We start from the raw sequence: 19,624 nt of genomic DNA, 5'->3' as shown, positions 1-19,624 counted from the left end.
TACTAGCAAAGAAATTATTCATAATTACGTCGTCTGGCAAAAAGAGAATCTCCTATCTCTAAGCCAACTTATGTATCCGTGACTTTTTGACACTTTTGTTTTGCAGCGCAAAGATCTGCATGAATGTTGTTTACCCAGCAGGTGGATGTGACGTCACGGGCGTAGAACACTAAAAAATAACAACATCCAAATCCGCGATTCTCTCTCTTTTTTTGTGTGCAAGGGGCAATAAAGTGAAATTTCATCCGAAGCAGCTCCGTGGAGAAAGGCGGCGTAAACCGGGCTCGAAACGGCGGCGTTGCTGCTCCCAGTACAGTGTTTGCAGCTGAAGTTAGTACCGGTGGCGGAGTGATATATTTGTTGGTTATTTACAGTACGTTTTATAGCACGCGTTCGTGGTATACAAGATCGCGTGAAGAGTTGAATTTGTTATCGCTCACAAATTTCCGCGTTTATCTCGTCTCTGTCAAACCCCGGTAAGTTCATTCTCTTCCAGCATTCTGTAACATTTTAGGGCATATGGACAGTTTTTCTTTGTTATCTAAGGTTAATTGTTGCCTTGTTGTTTTTAACGGCGTAATAAGCAAATTAACAAACAGTATTATTGCTCGCGCGTCTAATAACTGCTGTCTGGGGGATTAATTCTATTTTCAGTCTTCAAGTACTTTTTCATAAGTTAGCTCTGTGGCTAGCAAGTTGTTACACTGTTCATGTTTGTTTGTGGAAACAACATTGTATCGCTACATGTGTGTGACAGTTCTAGTGTGACGTGATGCGTAAAAACGATGTATTGAAATCTCTGTGCGTTCGATATCGATGGCGTAAAAGTTTGCAAGCCGAGATTTCTTTCGGTGATACAGTATTGTATAGGGGACTTTTCCCCACGTGTTCCCTCAACCACAAAAAACTTCTACTGGTGCATCTCTTCACAATTAACGTGTACGAAAACCCGTTCCGAATATCGCAACAATTTTTCAGTGCATTTAAAAAAAAAGTTCAGTGCAGTCTATCATCCGGTTGGGCTATGGAGTTGAGAACAGAAGCTTTCAGAATTAAGCTTTACTTCAGCAAGAACAGGCTGTGTTTCAAAACCTAGTGAGCTGCCTAACTAGACAGCATTTTTGAGCATCATGTGGATATCGAACGTTCGAACGCGCCTGTCAATTCTATAAATGCTGTCACATCTGAGGGTTTGAGACACAGCCCAAGTGTAGTTCGAGTGAAATTGCTTTTTCAACATGATTCTGTTGTAACAAGTGTCAAGAGTTAAATTGACCTTAACTGCTTGTACTTTCGGAGTTTGGTACACGTAACAAGTGGACACATACATTTACTACAAATACAATAATAAAAGTCGAGAAAAGTTAGCTTACAAAAAGTGGAAAAAAAGGAACTCTTAAACTGCATGCAGTTCTTGTGCACTTAATCAGAATAAAAGTAGCACTGTTCTTTTTCTCTTAAAATGTCAGTTGAAGTTTTACAGTATACATTTATTTATAAAATAATAGATTATAGTCCTCTTAACAATGCCATGTTTGGTCCCACTATTGTTCATCTCTCTTTTGAAATATATATTTGGTTGTTTTTTAACATTTACAAATTAAACAGAAAAAATATACCATATATAGAATATACATAATTTTTTTTTAGATACATTACAATGTTGTACTTCATGTCCTTTATATTTAATCAAAATTTGTATACACACACAAAATGGATCCGTGTTTTTTTTTTTTTTTTTTTTTTTTGGAAAATGGCTAGGTACAAGAAATGTTGCTTTTTCCGTGTGTGTGTGTGTGTGAGTGTTTATTAGTATTATGGGTGTAATAAAAAGAGTACAAGCTGAAATTACTAATCAATAATTGTAATATTTACCATTAACATTATTATTTTTTTCTTATTGATTCACATAAGTGTAACTTTTTTTAAAAAATCACACTTTAAAATGAGAGCAGCAGCAGTTTTAACACCCAGTGTTGGTGCGGCTCAGTTCTTTGGATTAGTCATTGTCTGAGGGAAGGAGAAGACAAAAAAAAAAAAAAAAAAAAAAGAATGCTTTTTTTGGGGGGTAGGAGAAGTAAAGTAAACAGCCTCCAACAAGTGAACCTTGACAACCCAGATTAAGGAAAACATTGGAGATCAAACAGTGCTGCTGCTGGGCCGTTGTCATGAGCTGCCTGAGAGGGAGAGACAAAGAGAAGGAGGGAGGGAGAGAGAAAGAGACTGTTTGAACAGGCACTGGAGTTTGTGTGCTCATTTATGCAGAAATGGACCTCTGCAAATGCAGACTGACCCAGGATTAAAAGCACTGGCTGAACTTTTCTTTGCAACTTTTTGGCCTTGGCGTTCAGTAGCAGGAGAGCCTGGGTTATTTCTCACGTTACTTCACTACTGTGCTCACCAACTACCTGTATGTAGTGAGAAATCAACTCTTGCGCCTCCATTTTGTATTTTTTCAAATAAAGTTTCCAAAAATAGATTTGGGCAAAATATAACTTCGTCAGGCTATTACAGGAAAAGCGTGCAAATTTTGCATTCTAGAAGTGGTATTTTCAGATTTACTCGCAATCGTGCAAAAGAGCTTGATGACTCAGATGTGTGCGGTGGTTATAGCACAGAAAGGTTATAAACATGTTAATTTGCTGAGGTAAAGTTCACTTAAATGAACTGTAATCTGAGAATCGTAGAGGTTATAGACAGCCTGCCGAATAATGCATGAAGTTGTGATGTCTGGAACATAACGTGGGAGAGAGGTTGCTGCGTCCCGTTTCTTGCTGTGTGTTCGGGCAGCTGTTGTCCCTCTTTACTGAGTGGCTTTCATGATGGGTTTCCTGGCTTGAAAGGAAGGCCCCTGGCCAGACGCTGGTTGGCTCAGGTTGAGGATGCAGCCAGCTTCTTGTTTCTATGGCAACACTGGACGCTGTCAGTTTGCGGCAGTACATTGCTTAGAGTTAATTATAGCTTGTTGTTTGTCACACCAACCCAAGTACTTTAGCATTTGCGTACTTGAAGGCAGTTGAAAATTATACAAGTTGACTGGAAATTGACACTTTTTCTTTTTAAATATCTCTCACCCAGATAATTTAAACAGAATGTTGTTTTTCTCATTTTTTGCTACAAATGTGTAGATGGATGTAAACTGAAATGAAATTGATAAGGAACATGCCATTTTAGTATTATACAGTACAAGTTATAAGTTTGGACACATCGATTTGTGATTTATTTATACACTACTAGTCAAAAGTTCAGGCACATCTATTTATGAATTATTTAATTAATTATTTATTTATGCACTACTAGTCAAAGTTTTGGCCACCTGTTTAGGAATTATTTATTTATTTTTACACTTCCAATCAAAAGTTTTTACGTATTTATTTATTTATTTATTTATCTATATATCTATGACATTTTAGAATAAAAGTGAAATCTTACTATTTAACTATTAAAAACACTAATGGAAGTATTGGATTGTACAGTGTCCAAAAATGTTAACTTATATTTAAGAATCTTCAAAGTTACTACTCTTTGTTTTTCCTCCACTGCCTGCTAATTTATAAAAAATGCACATACTTTTTTTGTGTAACATAATTTCAGTCATTTAACTGTGAGCCTTTAGATCAAATATTTTTAAGATCATGAGAAATTAAAATTAATTCAAGTGTGTTTGACTGGTGGTGTATGTCTATTCAAAACAGTGTACTAAAATTAAATGTAAAGAGTTTGAATCAATGTCAAGACTTTCTGTACAGTAAGAGTTCACGGATTTGTTACCATTGAAATTGTTGATTTATAGCCAGTCATCTTGGATGTCATCTTTTTATTGGATTGTAAATTCAAATGGATTGGATTAGATGCTGGATTAAATGTTGAAATGGTGTGATTCTCACAAGTCCCTTTATGCCAGCTGTGAAGTTGACAGCTGAGCTGGGATCAGCTCGTTGGATCAGTTTCTCACTGATCTAGCCCCGAAGAGCTGAAGAGCAGCAGCCAATGCCTGGATTCCTGAATTCTACAGCAAATCCTTAAGCAATAGTACTTTCCAGAAATTTGAATCACTGCATTTGTAGACCTTTATGTCATGTATAATGTGCAAAGATTCTTCCCAGCCTTTTTTTATCTTTGTAAAAAATGGCATTGGTATTGTTCATTCAGTTAAAAAGAAATGAACAGAAAAACATGCAAGAACTCCATGCAGTAGTTTTCTTTTCTTTTGTGATTTCTCGTGTGCTGCAGTATGCAAAAGGTAGGGCTCAATCATATCATTTATTTTCTGCTGGACCAGTTGATCCAGTAACTCAAACTTTGACCTAAATCAATCAATTAATAATAATAATAATAATAATAATAATAAAATTTATACCATTTTTAATTTTTTTACTTTTATTTTTTTTTACTTATATTGATATCTGGAAATATTATAATAGTCCATTAAATAAAATGTATTCATATTTTCCATGTTTAAAATATTTTGTACTATTTTATGTGATATTTTTAAGACTGTCACTGAAGATTTTGATAAAACTACTTCAGTTTGATAACATCACCTTGGCATTTAAATTATGAACTCAGCTGGCTATGGGGACCTTCACACTAGTGTTTTTCTCAGAGTCAGTTCAGAATTTAGTCATTGTAACCTCTTTGGTACTCAGTCTTGTCCTTCTGAAATTAAAGCAGTGTTGCTAGTTAGTGTTGCTGAAACTATTGCTGGCTGCTTAAAATTTAGCTTAGACATTTTCATTTCTAACATATTACCGTTCATATAGTATATTTGACCAAATAAATGCAACATAGGTGAGCATAAGAAACTTTTTTTTTTTTTTACTTTTTATTTATTTATTCTTCAACACTTAACATTAGAGTAACAAGTTTTGAACAAGTTCTGAGTTGAACATATTCATTAAGAAGGATTGTTTATAGTGGAGAAACGTGTACAAATAAGGATAGAGTAGTTGCCGATATTGTTGACTGGTAATTAATGTGCATTTTGTCCCAGCCTTTGAGTCGTTTTGTCTCTGCTTATTTGTTTGTGAAAGGGACATCGTTTAAGTGCCCTCTGAGGGAATAGAGTTTTTCCTCCCTCTCAATAGCAGCATGCTCTCAATTAGAGTATGTTTAATCAGGAAACCAGCTCGAGTACTAATTACCTTATCTTAGCATGCATGTTAATTAGTTTTGCGAGAAGGTTTCTTTTTTCCAATTGAATGTTCAAATGAATTCAAAGGCGAAAAAACGATGGAACTTTTCTTTGATCTTCTGTTTACATCTGTATGTGTGTTTATACCAAAATGTGGCCTATTTGCCAGTTTGAACTTCGAAGCAATTTGGGTGGTCTTAATTGACGTGTTGTTGCTTGTTTACTTGATATATGTAAGGTCTTATCGGATGGATCATTATGAAAGCACGGTAATTATCTTAAAACGCTCAACTCAGTAGCAAACCTGCCTCATTCACATGAAAGCTCACACGTACAGCCTTTTTTGCTTGCCTGTTTGATAAAGCAACTGAAAGTGAATCGGTTTGAGTCATTGTCACCTCACTTCAAGAAGCTGTTTAAAAGATGCTCCTCGCAAGCTCTTGGACGCAGCCCAGTCTGAGCTTGATGCACTCTCAAGGCTGGGAAACGTAGAGTTTTGTGCTTCTGAAGAGCTGTTATATCCAGGAGTTGCTATACAGGTGGTTTTGCTCTTTGTGCGCCAGTTTACACAAGCAAATTGAAATGTTTATTGAAATGCCATGACAACATTATTTTAGGTCCAGAAAGTTCCTGACAAAAATCCAAGCTCTGTACTTAGTCAAACAGGTGGTGATATCCAAGCTCTGTAACAATAAAGCACCATTTGTTGGGTCTTTGTTTTTCCTAGTGCAGAGAAAAGCTTTGTGAGTGTTGAGAAAGGCCTGAGAAGTGTACTTGGGGATTACTGGATATTTCTCTAAAAGCATTTTGATGTTATGAATAAACTTAAAGTAGGATCTTCTGAGGTGTGGATTGATCAACTTGCCATTGCCGAGTGAATTTCTAAGTTTGAAAATGAGAGAATCAATCTTTTGATTTAATATTATAGAGCGGTGAGATGGGAATTTTGAGTGCATTTCTGTGTACTTGATATGCAGTTGTTTACATTGATTGAATGGATACTTTCTGGAGGGTTTATCGCTTGCAGTTTATTGGTATAATACACTTTTGTGTTTTCTTTGATGTATTGCAACGGGTACCGCAAATTAAACTTTGATTCATGAAAAATAGATACACATTTAAATGAAAATGTCATGAAACCAGTTGCATGAAAGCTATTTATTTGTTCTTAATTTATAGTAAAGTAACAAAATGTTTGTCTCCATAACACCTGCCACACTGACTGTTGACATATGTATATTTGTGATTTCAGGCACTTCAACAAGACTAGAGTGATTCATGCTTACAGGTTTACCTCCTGATACAGTAAGGAACTTCATACATTTACCTTTTGCACCCTCTTTTTTCATTGAAAAGGGATCACAATGCTAATTGTTTTTGGTTGGTTTTTTTTTTGGTAACGACTGATATATCAGCCCATACTAGATGATAATCTTTGATACTTTTCTATAACATACAAGACTTGTATTGTTATTATATGGGCAGTCGGTTACAGCACTCTTTAGTTACCCATATCTGTCATTAAAAACTCATTTTCTTACACTCAATCAGCATTACTTTTAAAAGTTAAATGTGGAGGAAGCAGCAAAAATGGAGGAGAATTTCAACAGTCAAATACAAATGCAACCAAGTGAATTCAGAAGCATCTAAAGAGTCAACATCTAAGTTATAAAGCGTAAGAATTACTGTTCCATTCTGTTCATTGTTTATTCTGGGTGAAGTTTGGTACTCCAATCACAATTTCTGAACCGCTTTCTTGGATAAACATGAGTTAGTTGTCATAATTGTAATGGGACCATTCTGGAAGGAGTCTTTAGTTAAAATAGACTGATGGTTGTAAATATGCTTACAGTGATGCGTTTTCGCTTGCTTAAACATCAGAGGCTTGTCCTTTATCAGTGCGTTTGACAGTCTTGCCGTGTGTCGCCTGCATCGCACAATTTGGATGACAGTGGTAACTGGCAGTCGAATAACCAAATTATTTAGTCATGGGTTTTAAATGGGCACGACGGCAAATGGATGTCAAGTAAATGATGCAATTTATTCCCCCTTTCCTCCTCCTCGCCAGGCGGGCTGCCACGGGACTTCTGCCAGCCTTAAATAAGTGTTACCCAGATGGCACTCACATGACGCCCACTTGGTTACAGAATTGTTCCGTGGGAATAACTCGGCTTGCCACAACAAGCAATAGGTCAAATGAGCAGCGAGTGCCTGTTGCTTGACCTGTTTTGCATATGCAAATCTGCTAATGTTGTGTCATTTCGGTAAATTCCAGGGGAAGGGAGGCTCTCGGGGCTTCCTAAATGAATTGGAAAGGAGCCCAGTTAATGAGGGCGGAGGGGAGAGAGGTAAAAAAGAGGAGATGCTCTCTTCCTCCACTCACTTCCTTTTGTGAGTACACCACTTCCAAGTGCCTCTGCTCGTGGTAAAGGGAAATGTCTGTAGTTGGTCTTTCGTGGTAATGGGATAGTCCAGCAGGTACTAGGATAAGTGGTTTTTCACCCCTCTCTCTCGCTCTATGGTCTTTTAGGAAGTGTTGAAGACAGCTGTGATGTTTTCTATGTCTTTTCACTCCCTCAAGATCTCTGCATCTTTTGATATATATTTATTCCGCTCTCTTTTTCTTTCCCTCTCTTTCTGTCCATCCTTTTCTCACTTTCACCTTTCAACCCAACCTCTTTTATTTTCTGCCACACTTCATGGCATGTAAGTGGTCCGCACTATGGCTGTGCAGCTTGTGAGATGGTATGAAATGAACTTCGTGAAATCTTTCATAATGGCCTTGGCTTTTCAATGTATATCTTTGCAGACATTGGTCACACTTGCCATTCTACATAACGTTTTGACATCCTTGTTGACAAAGTTGAAACAGTTCAGGAATATTATTGGCAATGTCAGAAAAGTGTTGTATATTATCAAAACTTTTGCTCAGTGACTTCATAAGCGATCTCTTATGATTCTTGAAATTTGTTTCAACAGCAAAATTGTGGCAAAACTCTTACAAGCGTGCGCCCTGGCTTAAGTGAACTGTGTCCTCTGCATTTCCGTAACGTGCTACAGCTGCAATCGATGCTGCCCAGGGCTGACAGCAGGAGCAGGACAATGTGGAGATGATTTTCTGCTGCCAAGACTTAAGTAAACAATCCAACAATCCATAGCCCTCCCAACCTTCCCAATTCAAGCTCAGCTTACAACAATCCAAAGACCTTGTTTTAATTTTGCATGCTTTTTACTAAACATATGCTCACCCCATAAGAAGCGGCAAGTCACAGTTTTTTTTTTTTTTTTTTTTTGGCAATCTGTTACATTTTGTAATGTTATAGCATAACAAACAGAACATTTTTGGTTGCTTTTTTGGTTGCCAAAATTATGTACAATTCATAATGGAATCGAGAAATTCGTCTGTTTCGTCTGTCTGATTTGAATGCTTATTAACTTAAAAGGAATTTGGAATTACAATTTTTACAAAGATAGATTAGTTTATATATTTCAACATATTTAATAATTGGACCATGATGGAGTAATGCTTCATTTTGCACAATGCATTGCATGTGTTGATATTCGTTAAATTTTAAGTAAATTACTTTTTCATTTAAGTAAATTGAATTTCATTCAAATTCCAACTCATGAAGTGAAAGAGAGACAACTTTTCAATTCTTAATTTTCTATCTTGTTTTTAATAGGCTACTTTATCAAAAGTGTGTTTTCTCAAAAAACTAAGAGAGTATGCGGGTGGAGATATTTTTGTTGGTTAAGATGTCTTCTTGTCATTGGTGTTATATTAAAAATCGATTAGAAATGGAAGAATAATAAAGCTGACTCTGAATTTGTCTAGAATATTTTAAAAATATTTGGTAAGCGTAAAAGTCGAGGGAGGTTTGAATCGGAGTCCTCTGTACTGGAAGATGCCAGTGTGTAAAATCAAGCCAGATATGTTTTTTTTATTTATATATATATATTTTTAAACAGGCAGTAAAAATGATTGTTTAGCACCTTACAAATAACAGGTATAATTGGATGTGCATATAACCTCAATCATCAAAATGTAAATGCTACGGATTCTCCTTTGGAATTTAATTATATCGCAGCTTGTAATCGACTATAAACCCAAACAAAACAATCAAAATACATATTAACAGGCTCAGCGTGATGAGGAAACAATCTTCTAAACTGAGATAAACCATCTCACGGATTCCTCCAGCAACCCCCTCACCTTGTATTTGCTCTTGTGTGATCTCTTTGAAAGCATCAAAAGATGCAAGCACTCTCTAATGTTTCTCTTCCTCATGCCCAGAGAATAACCCCTCGATCACACTGCCAACATTCTTTTTTTAAAAGCGCAAAGAAAGATGAATTTGGGCCATAAAGGCGCGTATCACAAGGGCTTTTTATCCTAAATGGTCCTTAGAATTGTTATCTATAGGGATGGTGCATTCCCAGCACTGTCGTGTTCAATCAAGTGTCCACTTAGCTGCGGCCAGGAGTAATTGTCCCCAAGTGGGCCACACACTGACCTGTTAATGTCTGTGTTGACCCTCTAACCTTGTCAGCACGTCTAAGAGAAGAGCTCTAAATCATCTCGATCTCCTCCAGCTCTTCTCGTGCTGCCAGGTCAAATGGGAGAATGCCGCAAGCAGACCACTCCCTTAAATTGTCCCTTCTTGGGTAGGTCATTGTCTTCAGGATGAGGTCCAGCTTCAGGATTCACTCTTCTTTATTGCTGCACAATCATGGTGGTGGCACATGTGTTCAATGCTGGGGAGTGCAATAGCAGCTGAAACACATACAAACAGCACAGTAAGGAATTGTATAACAATGTGCAGCAAAGCAGCACATTATAGAGAGTATAACATATTATAAAGAGTATTTACTGTGAGCAGAAGACTTATAATTTCATTATTAGTGTGACTGGCACTTGCTTGTGCAAAACTTGCCGTGACATTGGTAGTTTTTGTGGTTGAATGCAATAGCATTGCTGTGTGGTTGCTAAGGTGTGGCTAATGTTTACGCACTGATATTTAATATTTAAGGGTTAGGGGTTTTGAAAAACCACTGGCACCACTAATAAACATTCTCCTGTGGTTCTTTTCAAAACATGAGTAATTGTCTTTTTAATCACAAAATATTGTTCACCTTATAGGCCAGAGGATTTATAAGATGAGGAGATGGTCCAATATATATATATATATATATTTTTTTTTTAAATAATTTAAAAATAATATTGTGCATTATCGGAGTATAAGAAGCACCGCTTACACCATTATTTTTAGATTATATTTTATTTTAGATTATTATTAGATTTAAATTTCGAAGTGTGCATACAATAGACACTTCACTATCCCATGAGAACACGGTAGAGGACGCATTTGACGCTGGTAGGTCTTTTTAAGTGAGTCTTTGAATTGTTCATTCAAATGAGTCATTGAATAATTCAAGCAAATTAATTCAGAAATGCTGATTTATTCAGAAATCAAACTCAACCACTGTGTGTTTGTTCAGAGAAGCACAACATTATTTTGCCGTGACTTTATTTGAAACTCATTTGTTGGCAGAAAATAAGTAACAGGGCAGGCAGGAATGTACCTAAAATGAAAGTTTCTATGTATTCTCTTTTTGTTTACTGCGTAAAAGCAATATTATATGTGCAATCATGCTGAGACTCAGGACACAGCATATTGGTTGGCATTCTAAGATAAAATAATTCCTCTTTTGCAGGTTTATGCAAATATATGCAGAGGAATAAGCAATTTCTAGGTTAATTTCCTAGAAGTTTAACATTTCTGTGACTTTGCTGATTCCTGATTGGCCTAGCATAGCAACAGCATCAGCCAGTTTGGGTTGGGACTATATGTTGTTGTAATGGCAGCCGAGGAGGATTATTTTGAAAGATTTATGTGAAAATAGTAATTTATTTGATATGTTGCTGAATGATCTGAATTAGAATGGAGAGGTTTTTGTTATTGTGTTGTGTGAAATATAAGGTTGCTGGTATAAATTGCTCTGAATTATCTTTTTTTTTTTTTTAGATTAGGTGTTTCATTGTGATGGATGGTAGACCACATCTTTGATATAAAGCAGAAACAATACCATGAGTTATAGTGTTTTTTATCACAGTGTGATTTTTCACTAGTCTTTTCACGGTTATGTGAAACTTGACACACAAATAAGTGGCAATTATCTAACTACTCTAAAGTGGCTTGTAACTTGTTTCTGTCTGAGACTGACAGGGACGGCAATTTGAGTGAAATGTGTGGATTAAAACCACATGTTGGAGATGCCGAGGGGTGTTGTATTGAGCAGCTGGTATGCCACCAAAATGAAATAGCTGAGTCAAACCTGTGTGAGTTCTTGCATGCCCCGAGGAAGACATTATTGCTTTAAGGTTTCTCGTTCATACACTGAAAATACATTTATCAACATTTGTCCTTTGTGTTCCTTTTAAAATCCCTTTGGAATTTTACAGTTGCTTCTTTGCTTATTGTCTGTATACTGTCAGGATTGGACCTGTTGTCATGTGTGTCAGTTCCTGTTTTTCCTTATTTGGTCTGTTTCCTGTCCTTGATTAGTTTGATTATAATTGATTCCCTGCACCTGTCTGTTCCTTGTTATCCTGCCTTTTTAAGCCCATGTCCTTTCTGTTCAGTTTTGATGGGTCTACAAGTTACGTACGTGTGTCTTCCTTCTGTTCTCCCTGTTGGCTTTACCCCTGTGTTGGATTAATAAAGACTCTTTTGATTATTCTCGGCTCTCTGTTCCTCCTGGCAGCGTAGTGTGGCAAAAGACTGGACTGAAACAGTGTAAATTGCATGTTTGTTTTCCATGTTTTTTCCTCAGTCCTTTTTCTTTCTGCTGTGTTGTATGGTTCCCCTCCTTCTCCCAGAATACCTCCTCCTCATGCTGGAGCAGGGGGAGAATTTGCTCAGGGCACACACCAGAAGTACTGCACCATAGCATGTATCACCAACTACACGGACAACATGTACAGAGCACCATCGTCTGAGGACGGTCCCCGAGTGAATTTCTTGGCCTTTGTGGAGTGGACACTGGCGTTCCCCACCTGTTCCCAGAGGCCAGCCCACCATGTCCCCATGGTACGTCGCATAAGCCCGAGCCTGCTGATGATGGAGAGCCTGAGCCCAACCCGTCAGACCAGGTGTGAGAGCCTGCTACAGTGCTCACTGAAAGGGAGAGCCGCGGACGGTGTGAGTGAGGAGTGGAGCTCCGCCCCCTGCATCACGGCTGAGGGTGAGCATACTTTGGTACACCAAAAGGGCCAAAATGAGGAGGAGGAGGATCTTATCGATTGGGAATCGGAACTGGAAGTTGTATTGCCCCCTCTCCTCTCTCCATCGTTTACGCTTGTCCTGTCCAGCCCTCCTTCATCCTTGGTTTCCTCATCCAGCCCTGACTTCCGATTCTCCGGTGCCAGCTCCTAGAATGTGTCCTCCAGTACCAGCTCCTAGAATGTGCCCTCCAGTGGCTGCTCCTGACTCCTCCTCCACTGTCATCTAGCAGCCCCTCTGCTCGCACTCTGTCCATCATCTGTGTGGTGCAAGCCATCTGCTCCAGCTTTGCCTTGCACTGCCATCCTCCAGAATTGCCTTGGTTGGAGTCTCTCTCACCTCTGCCTCCAGCCTCTGAGGCCCGGACTCCACCTCGGCTCATAGCTCCTTTTGCCTCCACCGTCAACCATCGATCCATCAGCTCCACCAGGGTCCCTTGTTCCTCCTGCTCTGCCTTGGTCGGGCATTGAACCATCACCGCCTCTGGACTCTTCTCCACTGGATGCTCCTATTTGTTCTGTCCCACCAGCTCCGTTAAGCTCCTTCCTCCCGCCAGCTCCACCTTGGTCCTCAGTCACTCTGTGGATCTCCGCCACGGTTGCCAGAGCCCTCAGCCCCACCCTGGCCCCCTGGATCCTCTGCATCCCCCTAGCTTGTTGACTCACCATCTCTGTCACCTGCTCCGCTGCCCTTGGTCGGCCTCCTGGAGTCTACCTTGGGCCGTCATTATAGCTGTGGCCTGGGTGAAATGTCACGATTGGACCTGTTGTCATGTTTTCCTGTTCTTGTTATTCCTTATTTGGTCTTTTTCCTGTACTTGTTTAGTTTGATTATAATTGATTCCCTGCATCTGTCTGTTCCTCTTTACCCTACCTTATAAGCCCACATCCTTTCTGTTCAGTTTACAAGTCTACAAGTTACATACATGTGTCTTCCTTCTGTTCTCCATGTTGGATTTACCCCTGTGATGGATTAATAAAGACTCTTAGATTATTCTAGATTATTAGATTATTCTCTGCTCCATGTTCCTTCCAGCAGTATAGTGTGACCCCTTAGTTTTAGAATTTTATGTTACAGAAACTAAATGCTTTAAAAAAATTCCTGCACTCTATACCCTATAATGACGAACCAAAATCCAGATTTGTGAGAACTGCAAATTTATAAATGTTTTTATTGTATAGGAGACTAGAAGTTCCCTGCATGATTTTAGATCTGATTTTCACTCACCGGCAGGTTTTGCGCAATCACAGACAAATACCTGAAATCGGAGGCGAATCGGTGCTCATTTACGCAAGTGACAATGCATTGTGAATTATCAAAGACTTGATCTGAGAGAATTGCCGACACATTACGGACACCCGAGAAATATTTGGCATGCTAAATATCTGGACCTATTCAAAATTCTGTTGTGTGAAATGAGTTTTCAAACTGGCATAAGATGAAAGAAACAGCTGAGACAAACTGGATACTTGCTTGAAATGTAAGTTAGGAATCTATTAAATGTCATTTGTTGCTACAGTAGGAAGGAAAATACATTGTAAAATTATATACAATAAGAGTTTAGAACTATACAGTTAATGTATATTTACACTGGTTGACTAGTCATTCAGAAATTCGATTAGTGAGTGAGACTAATTTATATAGGTTTTTTAAATGTTCTTGACAGCCATACACATTCAGATGGATGTCTTTAGTTGTGTTTTGCAGCATCTTCCTGCCACAAGATCACATTTGTTTTTCTTTTATTCTCCTTCCTGTTGGTAAAGATGACATTTTAAAGGTTAATGTAAATGTGGCTGTTTCTTATTCTTATTTTGTCACTTTCTCTTTTTCAAAGAAGATCAGATCATCCATCTCTATCATGGAGTAGTTTCCACCTCTCTTTCACTTTCATGTGCCCTAGCTGCTCTTTAAATACTACAGTAATTCTCTCACTCTCTCTCTTTCTCTCTGCCTCTTTTTACCTGTAGCTATTTCCTCTCGCCCCTTTTATACTTCCTATTTTTGGAGTTCAGTGATGTGAGAGTCATAAATACCAGCGAGGGTGCAGAGGGGTCTTTTGGGATTGTGTATTTTTTGCAGCAATGACAAGAACGCGGGCAGCTAATCAGAGCGGCTCTTATCTGAAGCTGCTCAGCGCCGACGTGGAACAGAGGAATGCTAAGGGGGTTAGCGCTAGCTGAATTCCACACTGAGGAATTACATGGAGATGAGCTGTAATGCAAGGGTTGATTTTATTGGGTCTGTTGGGGATATACTGTGAATATTTGGCCTCTAGGAGGGGACAGGTCTGAGCTTGTATGTACTTGACAGATTTGGAATATTGAATTTGTACCATTTTGTTCTGATGTGAGAGATATAGCTAAATATTTTTGAAACTTAATATATATTGAACATTTGAATATTTATGTGGTAGTTTGTAAAAAGCATATTTTTTAACCATCAGACATTGTTGTAAAGTTGATTAAAAATGTTTAAGGTTTGGAATAAAATACAGAAAATGTGTATAAACGTAATCAGGGTGAGCTGTTTTTCAGTGAATGAGAAGAGGTAAATATTTGTAAATAATTTATATACAAATGATCAAAATAACTATTTTTATATTATTATTTATATAATTTTTGCATTTAATATAATTAAAAATATATATTATAATTTTTATTTATGCACTAATATAAAATGCAGACCAAAACAGATATAAATAATAAATAAACAGTAATATTAATAAACAAATATATAAAATAGCATCATTAATAAACACCATGTATTTTACTAAACATTTTATAAGCATTTGAAATCTTATCCAGGGACATCTGTAAACATTTTTGGAATGAGTCAATGAACTGATTTATAAAAATGAACAGAAGAAATAATTAGCAGAAATTACCCGACTGGCTACTCATGTTTAAGCACTATTAAGATATCTCTCATTGTGACACACACAAGTAGCCGGTATGCTGCCATCGTTTGAAAAGTTAATAGGCAAATAAAAAGTAAATTAATATCTTTGCAATATTCATGATGTTGGTTCAGTTTTTAAACTGGCATTAAAATACTTCCAATACATTGTAAATATTCAGTCTATCGGCCAACCTTCTGTTGAATAATATGGAGCTAAGCGATTTACCATCGTACTATTAAAACTCCATCCAGACCTGTGGCGGGTCAGTGAATGATAGACACTCCTCACTGTCTTTATCACTTTCTGTTTCTGTCTTCATCTCACCTTCTTTAACCTTCCGGATTCTTTTAGCTCCTCCTTTTTCTGTCACTCTCTCTTTTTGTCTCCCTTTCACCTTAATGAGAACACACTCAAGTAAATGCTGACCTCTGTAATAAGCATTTTACTACGCAAATCACCACCACCGATGCTGATTGATCACAGTCACATGTCACAGACTTACGGGATCTGACTAAATGTTCCAGAGAATTCTGTCACAAGTAGTGTGTGGCCGCAGCATTTCCTTAGATGAGTCGTCCCTCGAGTCACTACCATTCATCAGAACAGCAATGCAGATTTGTGCTGATTATTATCTGATGCTCTGTGTAAATATCACATGTGTCAGAAATGCTTGCTGTTGAAAATCTGAAAATGTGTTAAGATGCATTTAGGTCAGTTCTGGAATTAATTTGTCACCAAATTAAGCATTTGTGGTCGGATTTCATCACGTTTTTGCCTTTTTCCTTTCTCATTTGAGTCATCATCCAGGTTTATGTGGGTTGAGTGAATTTAAGGGACTTCCCCCACCTTTAGAGAACGGTATCAATTCCTGTTTGGTATCAATTTTGCTGATGTTAATATGCACTTGTCTCTCTCTCTTGTCTTTTTTACTCATTTTGTATTTCAGATTGAGGTGGCTCCACCGTATCCAGTAGCTCCGCCCCTTTGTTCCCTTTTCTGAATTCTGATTGGAACAATGGAACGTCAATCCTGTCCAAACAAGTGACTGTGGTATGTTGTCTTCAGAATTTTTCCTTGAAACCACACAAATGTACGCTTTCTACTGTGCTACTTTTGCATAGTAGTAAAAATGGTCTACAGTATGTATTGTACGTACATGTATTTGACTACAATTTTTTTTTTTTTTATCTCTCAGAGGTTGGTCTTTCCTACCTCTGACGATTGGATTATTTTGTCGTGTATTTCATTGATGTATGAACTTTGTCTTGGAACTTTCTCATAAAATTCCCTAGCAGAAATGTGATAGAAATAAAGCTGGTGTTTACACGTAGTAATGTGTTTTGGTAGAATTTGTTAAGAAATGTCCTGAATTCATACTGAGACCTTGTTGAGATGTTTTCTGAAACTGTAGACGTCAACAGAGTCTCTGTTTGATCTCCTTAAATGATTATCTGTGAAACAAATCATATCCAGCAAATCCGAGTGCAGTTTGAGGCATTGCTGAGCTCTATTCCTGAAACTCTAGAGGCTATTTAGGGTCTTTTTTTCTCTGGAGATTTTTAGTCTCCATTTGCACAGCCTTTAACCTTGTGAGAATTTACTATCTGCCCACTTTGAAACATTGAGCTCTTTTATACTTCAGACATGCTAGATAATTTTTTTTTTTTAAGAAATGTCAGAGAAGACAGAAGCAAGACCTCTGTTTATCTGACCCTTTTTCAATTGTTTTTCTCCTAGACGGCAAAGAGATCTGCTTTTTCTTGTCTACGAGAACACTCATCCTGAAACCCCAAACTTGCTAAAGATCTTTTTTATCTGGGTTGGGTTTGTTCTCTTTACCCAATGGTTGATACTTCTGCCCATTTGCCTTTGACCCATTTTTAGTGTCACTGTCCCTTCACACTTATGTATAGCAGACATTGACTAGTCTTCCTGTCATCACTTTGCAGCTTTGCGTGAGCGTGCTTGTATATTTGCAACTGGCAGAACACTTTTCTGTGCCATAGATCTGGCACAGTGCCAGTCCACGCCTTTCCCCCCGATCAGAAGCAAACGTGACATTTGTGCCGAGGTAATGGAATCCTTGCGCAATTAAATCCCCGACTGGGAAGTGAAGCTGCTCTTTCCATCCCTCCATCCCTCTGCTTTCCTTTCATCCGCAGGAGGGAAGGCCATGATGATGAGACCATCTCAGCACGTTGCCCCTTTATTCTGCTCTCCGTGCCACTTTTTGTTTTTAACTTCTCCACATAAACATCTCTCCGCCTGGCAATTAATTACCACAAATGCCAATTAACCCCCTCCTTTTAAAAAATAATATTGTAGGAGAATTAAATATCAATTATAAAAATTATGTTGGAAGGCGGCAACATTAAATTGCTTTAATGAGTTGTGCTGAAGGTGACAGTTGTTATTTTGTAGCCCGTCATGGCAGGGGACCTTCTGCCTGCTCTGATACAATGTGAAGTGGAGGATGAATCATTGTTCTGTGCTACTGCCAGCCAAAGAGAAGCACTTAGGGGTCTCTTTTTCTCTCTATATATATTCTCTCTTCCTTATTTGACTTGCACAACTGCTGATGGTGCGTTTGCCCACCGGTTGTGCTCCAGGACCATTCTTCCATACATTATCATATTTAAAGAAATAGTTCATGCAAAAATGAAAATTTGGTCATAATTTACTCGTCTTTATGTCATTCCAAAGCAGTTTGGTTTTGTTTCTTCATTGTACTAGTTTTTTTCCATGCAAATAGTTCACATGGGGGCTGACACTTTCGAGTTTCAAAAAGGTTGCAAAGAAAGGTGAAAGTATCAAAAACATGGTCCTTATGACTCAAGCACTTTAATTCAAGCCTTTTGAATTCATACGATTGGTTTATGTGAGGAACAGGCCAAAATATACGTCATTAAAAAAACTTCCTGTGCAGTGAGTGTTCATCTAATTGCGTTGAGTTTGAGAACTGAACGAGCAAAGTCTTTCAGACCAGTTCTGAGAACTAGATAAACCGATTCTGATTCAAAAGACTGAATCCTTCACAAAAGGAGGAGATTTTATGGTCTCCCAGAGTATAAAATGGCTGAAAAAGTATCTCATAGACTTTCATTGTGACTTGGTGGTGGGCTCTTTTGACTTGGACCATATTTTATCAGAAATTGTGTGTTCAGAAGCTTTACTCTTACATACATTCAACATTTATTTATTCATTTAGCAGACACTTTTAGCCAAAGTGACTTAAAAAAGAGGAATACAACAAATTATCAAAAAGAGGCGATAAACAAAAGAAGTGACAGTAAATGCCGCTAGGGTCACTCAAGTCTTTTTACAGTGTGACGTTTTATATGTGTTATTGCACCCTTTGTATCTCTGAAAGGTCACTTAACAAAATTATATGCATATCTGTGTGTATGTGGGGAGGCATAAATAACAGCTCACAAAATAGAGAGGTCACCCAACGTTTTTTTTTCTCTCTTGAGTTGAACGTTAATTTGAAGCAACAATAAAACGGATGTAACCATTTCCTAATCAACTTTTGTGGGTAATAAACTTTGGTCTGCATACCCCTGCACTGGAGTTGGACTAGTCTAAGACATCTCCATCTATTCTCACCTTCAGTGATTAACATCTCACTTTGCTGACGATGATGTTCCTTGTTCAGCTGATTGTAAGGTGATAGAGAAAATGTTAAATTGGACCTTGATGCTCATCTGAAGCCAATTTTAACATATAGGAAGAAGAAATCGCAAATGAGATCTCTATAACATCTCTCTTTTTTTTTTTTTTTTTTTATTGCAATGGAAATGGAAAGGGTCGTTTGACTCCTGATTGTCAGGCTTTTCTCTGAATAAACACCCCAGAAGTCTCACATGTTCAGTTTCTATTCTATAGCATTGGCTTTTAACCTTTTGAACATAATATTTTTAGGCACCCCGAATCAGACAATATATTTCTTCTCATATTTCATTCTGCAATTATGACAATAATGCTTGTTTTCAAACTTTTTATTAACATAAAATTTATTTTGTGAGTTTTTCCAATAAAAATAATATTTATTGAGAGTGAAATATGTATAAAATTGAAAATATATATATATTTTTACATCCATTTATTAAATTTTTTATGTTTTAAGCATTTAGGTGTGAAGTCATTTATACATTTGAGGCCCTGTCCCCTGTTTGAGAACCGCTGTTCTAGAGTTTCCAAATAGTGTCTCAAACTTTTGCCCGGATTTATTAACATACCAACATTTGCAATTAAAAATCCATCTCATAAAACCCTCCCTAAACTAAGTATCTGCTCCTTTCTATT

At 37.6% G+C, this 19,624-nt stretch overlaps 1 protein-coding gene across 14 annotated transcripts in view; it reads left to right on the top strand.

Moving 5' to 3' along the window:
- Window positions 1-209: 209 nt before the first annotated feature.
- The window catches only part of LOC113096129 (forkhead box protein P1-B), a 175,830-nt gene continuing 156,415 nt past the window's right edge, over window positions 210-19,624 (top strand). For 7 of the 14 annotated variants that reach the window (XM_026261608.1, XM_026261605.1, XM_026261607.1 and 4 more), the window contains exons 1-3: window positions 212-476; window positions 6,387-6,439; window positions 16,266-16,369. The gene's annotated coding sequence lies outside the window, so the exon portion shown is untranslated. Of the gene's footprint in view, window positions 477-6,386; window positions 6,440-16,265; window positions 16,370-19,624 lie in introns of all 14 variants that reach the window. The other 7 variants (XM_026261599.1, XM_026261584.1, XM_026261595.1 and 4 more) reach the window with 4 other exon arrangements.

The sequence above is a fragment of the Carassius auratus genome, chromosome 6, assembly GCF_003368295.1.
Source record: "Carassius auratus strain Wakin chromosome 6, ASM336829v1, whole genome shotgun sequence".
NCBI classification, from domain to species: domain Eukaryota; kingdom Metazoa; phylum Chordata; class Actinopteri; order Cypriniformes; family Cyprinidae; genus Carassius; species Carassius auratus.
This window is presented reverse-complemented; position numbering and strand designations above follow the sequence as displayed.